The sequence below is a fragment of the Salvelinus sp. IW2-2015 genome, unplaced genomic scaffold, assembly GCF_002910315.2.
Source record: "Salvelinus sp. IW2-2015 unplaced genomic scaffold, ASM291031v2 Un_scaffold548, whole genome shotgun sequence".
In the NCBI taxonomy this organism is placed as follows: domain Eukaryota; kingdom Metazoa; phylum Chordata; class Actinopteri; order Salmoniformes; family Salmonidae; genus Salvelinus; species Salvelinus sp. IW2-2015.
Genome location: NW_019942571.1, coordinates 1 through 8,325, shown reverse-complemented (window position 1 = coordinate 8,325; position 8,325 = coordinate 1). Strand labels below are relative to the sequence as shown.

General features: G+C 47.6%; 1 long non-coding RNA gene and 1 pseudogene across 1 annotated transcript; one reads left to right on the top strand and one right to left on the bottom strand.

Moving 5' to 3' along the window:
• The first annotated feature begins 319 nt into the window (after nucleotides 1–319).
• On the top strand, nucleotides 320–7,756 carry LOC112068513 (tripartite motif-containing protein 46-like; annotated as a pseudogene).
• LOC139023938 (uncharacterized) lies at nucleotides 5,259–5,697 on the bottom strand. The gene is made up of 3 exons (XR_011475169.1): nucleotides 5,653–5,697; nucleotides 5,361–5,476; nucleotides 5,259–5,324 (listed from the first exon to the last, which is right to left on the bottom strand). It is a non-coding gene; the product is annotated as an uncharacterized lncRNA (long non-coding RNA).
• Nucleotides 7,757–8,325: the final 569 nt, after the last annotated feature.

Here is an 8,325-nt window from a genome sequence, read left to right as displayed (position 1 = left end):
CTGTCATTCTCTCAACCAGCTTCACCCTGGAATGCTTTCCCAACAGTCTAGAAGGAGTCCCCATATGATGAGCACTTGTGGCTGCTTTTCCTTCACTCCTGTGGTCAACTCATCCAGAACCGTCTCAATTGGGTTGAGGGTCAGGTGATTGTGGAGGCCAGGTCATCTGATGCAGCGCTCCATCACTCTCCTTCTTGGTCAAATAGCCTTACACAGCCTGGAGGTGTGTTGGTCATTGTCCTGTTGAAAAACAAAATAATAGTCCCACTAAGTGCAAAACAGATGGATGTCGAATCGCTGCAGAATGTTGTTGGTAGCCATGCTGGTAAGTGTGCCTTGAATCTCAAATAAATCACAGACACTGTCACATGCAAGCACCATCACACCTCCCTTCCATGCTTCAAGGTGGAACTACACATACGGAATCATTCGTTCACCTTCTCTGCGCTCACAAAGACACGGCGGTTGGTACCAAAAATTTCAAATTTGGACTCATCAGACCAAAGGACAGATTTCCACTAGTCTAATGTCCATTGCTCGTGTTTCTTGTCCCAAGCAAGTCTCTTCTTCTTATTGGTGTCTTTAGTAATGGGTTCTTTGCAGCATTTCGACCATGAAGGCCTGATTCACGCAGTCTCCTCTGAACAGTTGATGTTGAGATGTGTCTGCTACTTGAACTCTGCGAAGCGTTTATTTGGGCTGCAATCTGAGGTGCAGTTAACTCTAATGAACTTTTCCTCTGCAGCATAGGTAACTCTGGGTCTTCCTTTCCTGTGGCGGTCCTCATGAGAGCCAGTTTTCATCATAGCGCTTGATGTTTTTTGCGACTGCACTTGAAGAAACTTTCAAAGTTCTTGAAGTTTCCGGATTGACTAACCTTCATGTCTTAAAGTAATGATGGACTGTTATTTCCCTTTGCTTATTTGAGCTGTTCTTTCTATAATATGGACTTGGTCTTTTACCAAATAGGGCTATCTTCTGAATACCACCCCTACCTTGTCACAACACAACTGATTGGCTCAAACACATTAAGAAGGAAATAATTCCACACATTAACTTTTAAAAAAGCACACCTGTTAATTGAAATGAGATGCATTCCAGGTGACTACCTCATGAAGCTGGTTGAGAGAATGCTAAGAGTGTGCAAAGCTGTCATCAAGGCAAAGGTTGGCTACTTTGAAGAATCTCAAATATTAAATATATTTTGATTTGTTTAAGACTTTTTGGTTACTACATATTCCATATGTGTTATTTCATAGTTTTGATGTCTTCACTATTATTCTACAATGTAGAAAATAGTAAAAATAAAGAAAAACCCTTGAATGAGTAGGTGTGTCTATACCTTTGACTGGTACTGTATATCAAACAGATAGACATTGTGATTCTCATAAATAGCCTCCTTTGACTGGTACTGTATATCAAACAGGTCGGCCAGGTTTTAGAACATCTGCCATGTTAGCGTATTTATTCTCTAAATGTTGATGATGTAACAATACGAGAGCTCCTCCTACAGTTCCCTATGAAATGACCCGCTGTAAACAAACAAAACAGAACTGCGAATTTAAAARAAGTTTTTATTGATTACCATTCTGCATAATGTACATCCAAGTCTGTACAGTGTTGGTGTGTCTTCGTTGGTTTTGAAAACTATCTGAAATAAAKAACACAATTTGGAAGTGTCAATTATCACTTAGCAATCGCTACAGTTGACTCGGAAGTTTACATACACCTTAGCCAAATACATTTTAACTCAGTTTTTCACAATTCCTGACATTTAATCKWAGTAAKYATTCRCTGTCTTAGGTCAGTTAGGATCACCACTTTATTTTWAYAATGTGAAATGTCGTAATAATAGTAGAGAGAATGATTTATTTCAGCTTTTATTTCTTTCATCACATTCCCATTGGGTCAGAAGTTTACATACACTCAATTAGTATTTGGTAGCATTACRTTTAAATTCTCCCGGAACYTTCAACTGCAATGACCCAACTAACTATATACACAGAGTATACTAAATATTAGGAACCCCCTGTTGCCCTCAGAACAGCCTCAATTCGTCTGGGCATGGAGTCTACAAGGTGTCGAAAGCATTTCATTTGGATGCTGGCCCATGTTGACTCCAATGCTTTCCACAGTTGTGTCAAATTGGCTGGATGTCCTTTGGGTGGTGGACCATTCTTGATACACACAGGAAACTGTTGAGCGTAAAAACCCAGCAACGTTGCAGTTCTTAACACAAACTGGTGCGCCTGGCACCTACTACCATACCCTGTTCAAAGGCACTTCAATATTTTGTCTTGTCCATTCACCCTCTGAATGTCACACATACACAATCCATGTCTCAATTGTCTCAAGGATTACAATCCTTATTTAACCTGCCTCCCCTTCATCTACACTGATTTCAATCAGTGGATTTAACAAGTGACATCAATAAGGGATCATAGGATTCACCTGGATTCACCTGGTCAGTCTATGTCAGGGAATGAGCAGGTGTTGTTCATGTTTTGTAGATGCAGTGTATAGGACTGGTTCATACATCACAACACTTCAAAGACATGAAATGTTCATATGATATATTTATTAATTTATATGTATGAGAGAGAGAGTTGAGGGGCAGATAGAGTGTGTGTGTGTGTGTGTGTGTGTTTGAACTAGCAGGTGTTCTAGGTGTGAAGCAGTAGTTTCTGTCTGTGTCAGCATGTAGTTGTGCAGTGCAGTCAGGGGATAGAAAAGTATGTCTCTAGTTCTATCAAACTGTGATGGAACTATCACACTCATACTGATTACTTTCTGTCTCACACTGTCTCCTTCTCCCCTCTCCAAACCTCCCCCCTCCTCCCCCACCTCTCAGGTTTGGGACGTACCCGGGCGTCGTCGTAAGGACATGTCTCCTGCCCCCATGCTGTTCCCTGTCCGTCCTGTCAAAGGAGGTGGAGCTGGGGGAGAGGACTGACCGATTCCTCAGGAATCTCACCTTGGAACGCATCGGTAGAGAGGTACACACACACGCACGCACGCACGGCACGCACGCGCACGCACGCACGCACGCACGCACGCACGCACCACACACACACACACACACACACACACACACACACACACACACACACACACACACAACACACACACACACCACACACACACACACACGTAGAGAGAGTTGCTCACTTACTTACAGAGGAATGTAGGTTCTGAACCAATCCTGCAGGAAATAAAGATCAGCACAGAAAGAAGGAAAAGTCAATAGTGCTTTATAAAAGGGACAGAAAATCATTGGTTTTTGGTACGGGGAGCGACCCCCCCTCTCCTGAAGCAAAGAGCCTAACGAGCTGAGTGTGTGGGAACTGGGAAGCTGAGCGTGACTTCATAATTCACTACAAACATCAAATGGACTTCTAACAACAAGTTGAGGTTCTGAATGCTTCAAGAGACAAAACACATAGACATTGTGATTCCATAAATAGCCTCCTTTCCTTGTTTCCTTTCCTTCATTAGTAGCTGATCTGAAAGAGAGGAAGAGAGGAGGCCTTTGTAGACTACTGAGATTCCGCGTAGAGAAGGGAAGAGAGAGGGGATGGAAGAGAGATTTGGGAGAGGTATAGGGAGAGTGGAGAAAGAATTGGGATGAGAGAGAGAGAGAGAGGGGGAAAGAATTGGATGAAAGGAGAGAGAGAGGAGGGGGAAAGAATTGGGATGAAAGAGAGAGAGAGAGGGGGAAAGAATTGGGATGAGAGAAGAGAGAGAGGGAAAGAATTGGGATGAAAGAGAAGGAGGGGAAAGAATTGGATGAGAGAGAGAGAGAGAGAGAGAGAGGGGGGAAAGAATTGGGATGAGAGAGAGAGAGAGAGAGAGAGGGGGAAAGAAATTGGGATGAAAGAGAGAGAGAGAGGGGGAAAGAATTGGATATGAAAGAGAGAGAGAGAGGGAAAGAATTGGGATGAAAAGAGAGAGAGGAAGAATTGGGATGAAAGAGAGAGAGAGGGGGAGGGAGAATGTCCATTGGTTTGAGCGCAAGCAGCAGCAGTTTGAGAGGAGCTCTGCTGCAAGCTGCTTCATCTCTCCCCTGGAGCTGGGTTGTCTCTGTCAGTTAAAGTGTGACTGGGCATGTTGAGAGTCCATAGCTCACTGAAGTTCAGAAACAGTGCAGCTGCAGGAACACAGACACAGCTGAAGGATCCAGGTCAGCGAAGTTTGGTAAAAAATCAAAACACATTCTGAAAGCAGACAGGAAGAGTGAACAGAACAGAACAGAGCGTACCAATAGCACATTTAGCTCATTTCCCCCTCGTTTTTCTCACCTCTCACCCCCCCTTCCTAACTTTTTGCCTAACCCACGGTCCAGTCTCCTCTCTCATCTCTTCTCTCTCTCTCTCTGCTCTCTCTCTCTCTCTCTCTCTCTCTTTCTCTCTCTCTCTCTCTCTCTCTCTCTCTCGTCTCTCTCTCTCTTTCTTTCTCTCTCTCTCTCTCTCTCTCTCTCTCTCGTCTCTCTCTCTCTTACACAGTGATCTTGGACAGTGACATCATTATGCTTAATGTTGCTCTGTGTTCTCTCACCTTCCTCTTTTTTGTATCAACCCCCACCCTCTCCACTGTTTCTCCCCTCCCCCTGTCTGCCTCCAGGTACAGACACACAGTGAGCCTGGCAGCGTGGCTATAATGTGTGGCTTCTGTAAGGCTCCTCAAGTCTTGGAGGCCACTAAGGGCTGTGCTACTGCAGGTCCAACTTCTGCAACGAGTGTTTCAGCTCTACCACCCCTGGGGAACGCTCCGCTCCCAGCACGAACACATACTGCCCACCAACAACTTCAGACCCAAGGTATGTGTTGTGTTTTGTGTGTGTGTGTTTACATAGTATTTGGGGGGTGATTGTAGGGGTTAACTGTGTTCATGAAATTGCTGTTTTTGTCCTGTTGTAATTTCCCTCTTCTCTGTAATCTACCATATCTCTATAACTTTTACCTGTGTCTTCTACAGTACCTCTCTCCTCTCTTCCTTCACCTGTTTCTTTCTCCCATACAGTCAATCTCTCTCCTCACCCTGTTTCCTCTACAGTCCCCTCTCTCTCTCCTTCACCTGTTTCCGTCTACAGTCAATCTCCTCTCCTTCACCTGTTTCCTCTACAGTCCCCCTCTCTCTCTCTCACCTGTTTCCTCTACAGTCACTCTCTCTTTTCACCTGTTTCCTCTACAGTCCCTCTCTCTCTCCTTCACCTGTGGTCTTCTACAGTACTCTCCCTCTCTCTCTTTCTCTTACCTGTTCCTCTACAGTCCCTCTCTCTCTCTCCTTCACCTGTTTCCTCTACAGTCCCTCTCTCTCTCCTTCACCTGTTTCCTCTACAGTCCCTCTCTCTCTTCCTTCACCTGTTTCCTCTACAGTCCCTCTCTCTTTTTCCTTCACCTGTGTCTTCTACAGTACCCCTCTCTCTCTCTTCTCCTTCATCTGTTTCCTCTACAGTACCTCTCTCCGTTTTCTTCACCTGTTCCTCTGCAGTACCCTCTTCTGTCCTTCGCCTGTTTCCTCTACAGTACTCTCTCTGTCCTTGCCTGTTTCCTCTACAGTACCTCTCTCTGTCCTTCAACCTGTTTTCCTGGAGCCACCCTCTCTCTACTCCCTTCACATGTTTCTCTACCTGTTACTCTCTCTGTACTTCACCTGTTTCCTCTACAGTAAACTCTCTCTCTCCTTCACCTTTTTCCCTCCACAGTGACTCTCTCTGAGTTTGGCTGGTGACCTCCCTTTTCTTCCTCCTCCTGTTATACTTCTTCCTCTCTCCTCCTTCTCCTCTCCCCCCTCCTCCCCCCTCCTTCCCCTGCCCTCTCCTCTCCTCCTCCTCTCCCCTCCTCTCCCCCCCCTTGCCCTCTCTCCTCTCATCCTCTCCCCCTCCTCCCCTTCCTCTCCGCCTCCTGCCCTCTCCTCCCCTCTCCTCTCCCCTCCTGCCCTCTCCCCTCCTCCCCTCTCCTCTCCCCTCCTGCCCTCTCCTATTCTTCCTCCTCCTCTCCCCCACCTCCCCTCTTGCCCTCTCTCCTCTCCTCCTCTCCCCCGTTCTCCCCTATTAGGTCCTAACGTGTCTGGAGCATGAGCAGGAGAGGTTGTTGTGGTACTGTCGCTCCTGCCAGAGACTGCTGTGTCCTCTCTGTAAGCTCCGCAGAGTCCACCACGGCCACAAGGTGGCGCCCATCGCACAGGCCTGCCAGGCACTAAAGGTATCTGTCTGTCTGTCTGTCTGTCTGTCTGTCTGTCTGTCTGTCTGTCTGTCTGTCTGTCTGTCTGTCTGTCTGTCTGTCTGTTAAACCATGAAACTACATGTTTGCTTGCTGATATTGTCATCTGTCTCTCTTAACACCTGAGGACAAAATCACCAAGGAGATCAACTACATTCTGGCCAATCAGGACACAGTAAAGGCTCAGATAACTCAGCTGGAGAGTGCCATCACACATATGGAGGTAAACTCTCTCTCCATCCTTTCTCTCTCTTTCATCCAATCCACTACTTTCTTCCCTCTATCCTTCGATTGCCTCTTTCTCTCCAACACAGTATAACCTTCATGCTCTTCTTTCCCTCCCTCTACCCCCTCCCTTCTTCCCACCTCCCCCACACCCTCTACCTGTCTCTCTCCCTTTAACCTCTCCCTTATACCCCTCTCAACTCCCTCTCTCCAGTTGAACAGTGCGTTGGCGAGGGAGCAGTTGTCCCAGTCTGTGAGGGAGCTGGGGGCGTCTCTAGCWGAGCGACAGGGAGCGTTGACCCTGGCCCTGGAGGGTGCCCGGCTGAGGAGGGGGGAGGCCCTGTCGGCCCAGGTGTCTGAGAGGAGGGGTCTGCAGGAGGACGGCGGGTTAATGGCCTACACACAGGAGCTGCTCAAAGAGACCGACCAACCCTGCTTCGTACAGGCCGCACGAATCACCCACAACAGGTACGGGTGGTAGATGCAAGACACCACATGCGCACCGCGCACACACACACCGCGGGTAAATAACAGGTGCAATATCAACGCTTAAAACGCTTACCAGCCCACGCCCCCTCTATATTTTCTCTTCGCTCGATTTCTTCTTCTTTTTTCATCTGTCTCTGACTCTCTCTTTCTTCTCTCCAGCTGGTGAAATGCGATAGAGAATCTGCAGTGTTTTCTCTCTCTCGGACTGATCCCTCCTTCAGACACTTCCAACGTGGACGGCCTCTGAGAAGTGAAACTCATCAAGCACATGGAATACATAAAGAGGTGCGTGTACGAGGTTAGGATCTGAAAAGGTAAATCATCAGCAACATGGAATACATAAGAGGTGCGTAGTACTGAGGTTAGTTCTGAAAGGTACTCATCAGCAACATTGGAATACATAAGAGGTGCGTGTACGAGTTAGATCTGAAAGGTAAACTCATCAGCAACATGAATACAGGTTAAGAGGTGCGGTACGAGGTTAGATCTGAAAGCTAAACTCCATCAGCAACATGGAATACATAAAGGAGTGCGTGTACGAGGTTAGATCTAGAAAGCTAAACTCATCCGCATCCACCAATATACTCCCCTTTTCTTCTCTGCCCTGCCCCTGCTTACGCCCCATTGGCTCCTGCTGATTGACACTGCAGCGGACGCTGGCCTATGACCAGCTTGTTCCTGTGCTGGCGAACTCCCCAGGACTCCGCCCCTGCCTGGCCACTTCTCCGTTGAGTTCGAGCGGCGATGGGATGACCGAGGCAGGCATGGGGAGGAGAAGGTCAGAATCCCAATGCTCAGATGGCGTGGCAACGCTGGAGGAGGTGGGCGGGACTAGTGCTGTGATTGACAGGCCCTGGAGATGGACAGGTGTACGTGGTTAAGGGTGAAAGAAGCAATAAGGCGGCGGGTTTGGAGAGTACAGCCGAAGCAGGTTTACCTGCACACACCACCTGGCACCAGGGGAGACACACACAGACACGTAGCGTACGCAAATTCATGATACAATTAATTTGATGGGAAAATTGTTTAACAAAAGTCAATACCCTCTTATGCTCAATTCCATCCCTTTCACCTTCTCAATTCCTTCATCGATCTCATCTTCTCTCTGCATAACCCACTCCCTCTGTTCTGCAACCCAGACTCCACGCACCCGAGCCCTCTCTCCATACCCATCCATCGTCCACGCCGTCCATCCTCTCCACCCGTCCAGCCTCTCCATCCCCCATTCCTCTCTCCATCCCCCATCCTCTCCACACCGTCCATCCTCTCCATCCCCCCATCTCTCCCTTCCCCATCCCTCCACTCCATCCTCCTCCCAGCCTCCCACCCGTCATCCTCTACCATCCCCATCGTTCTTCCAAAACCCGTCCATCCTTCTCAATCCCCCATC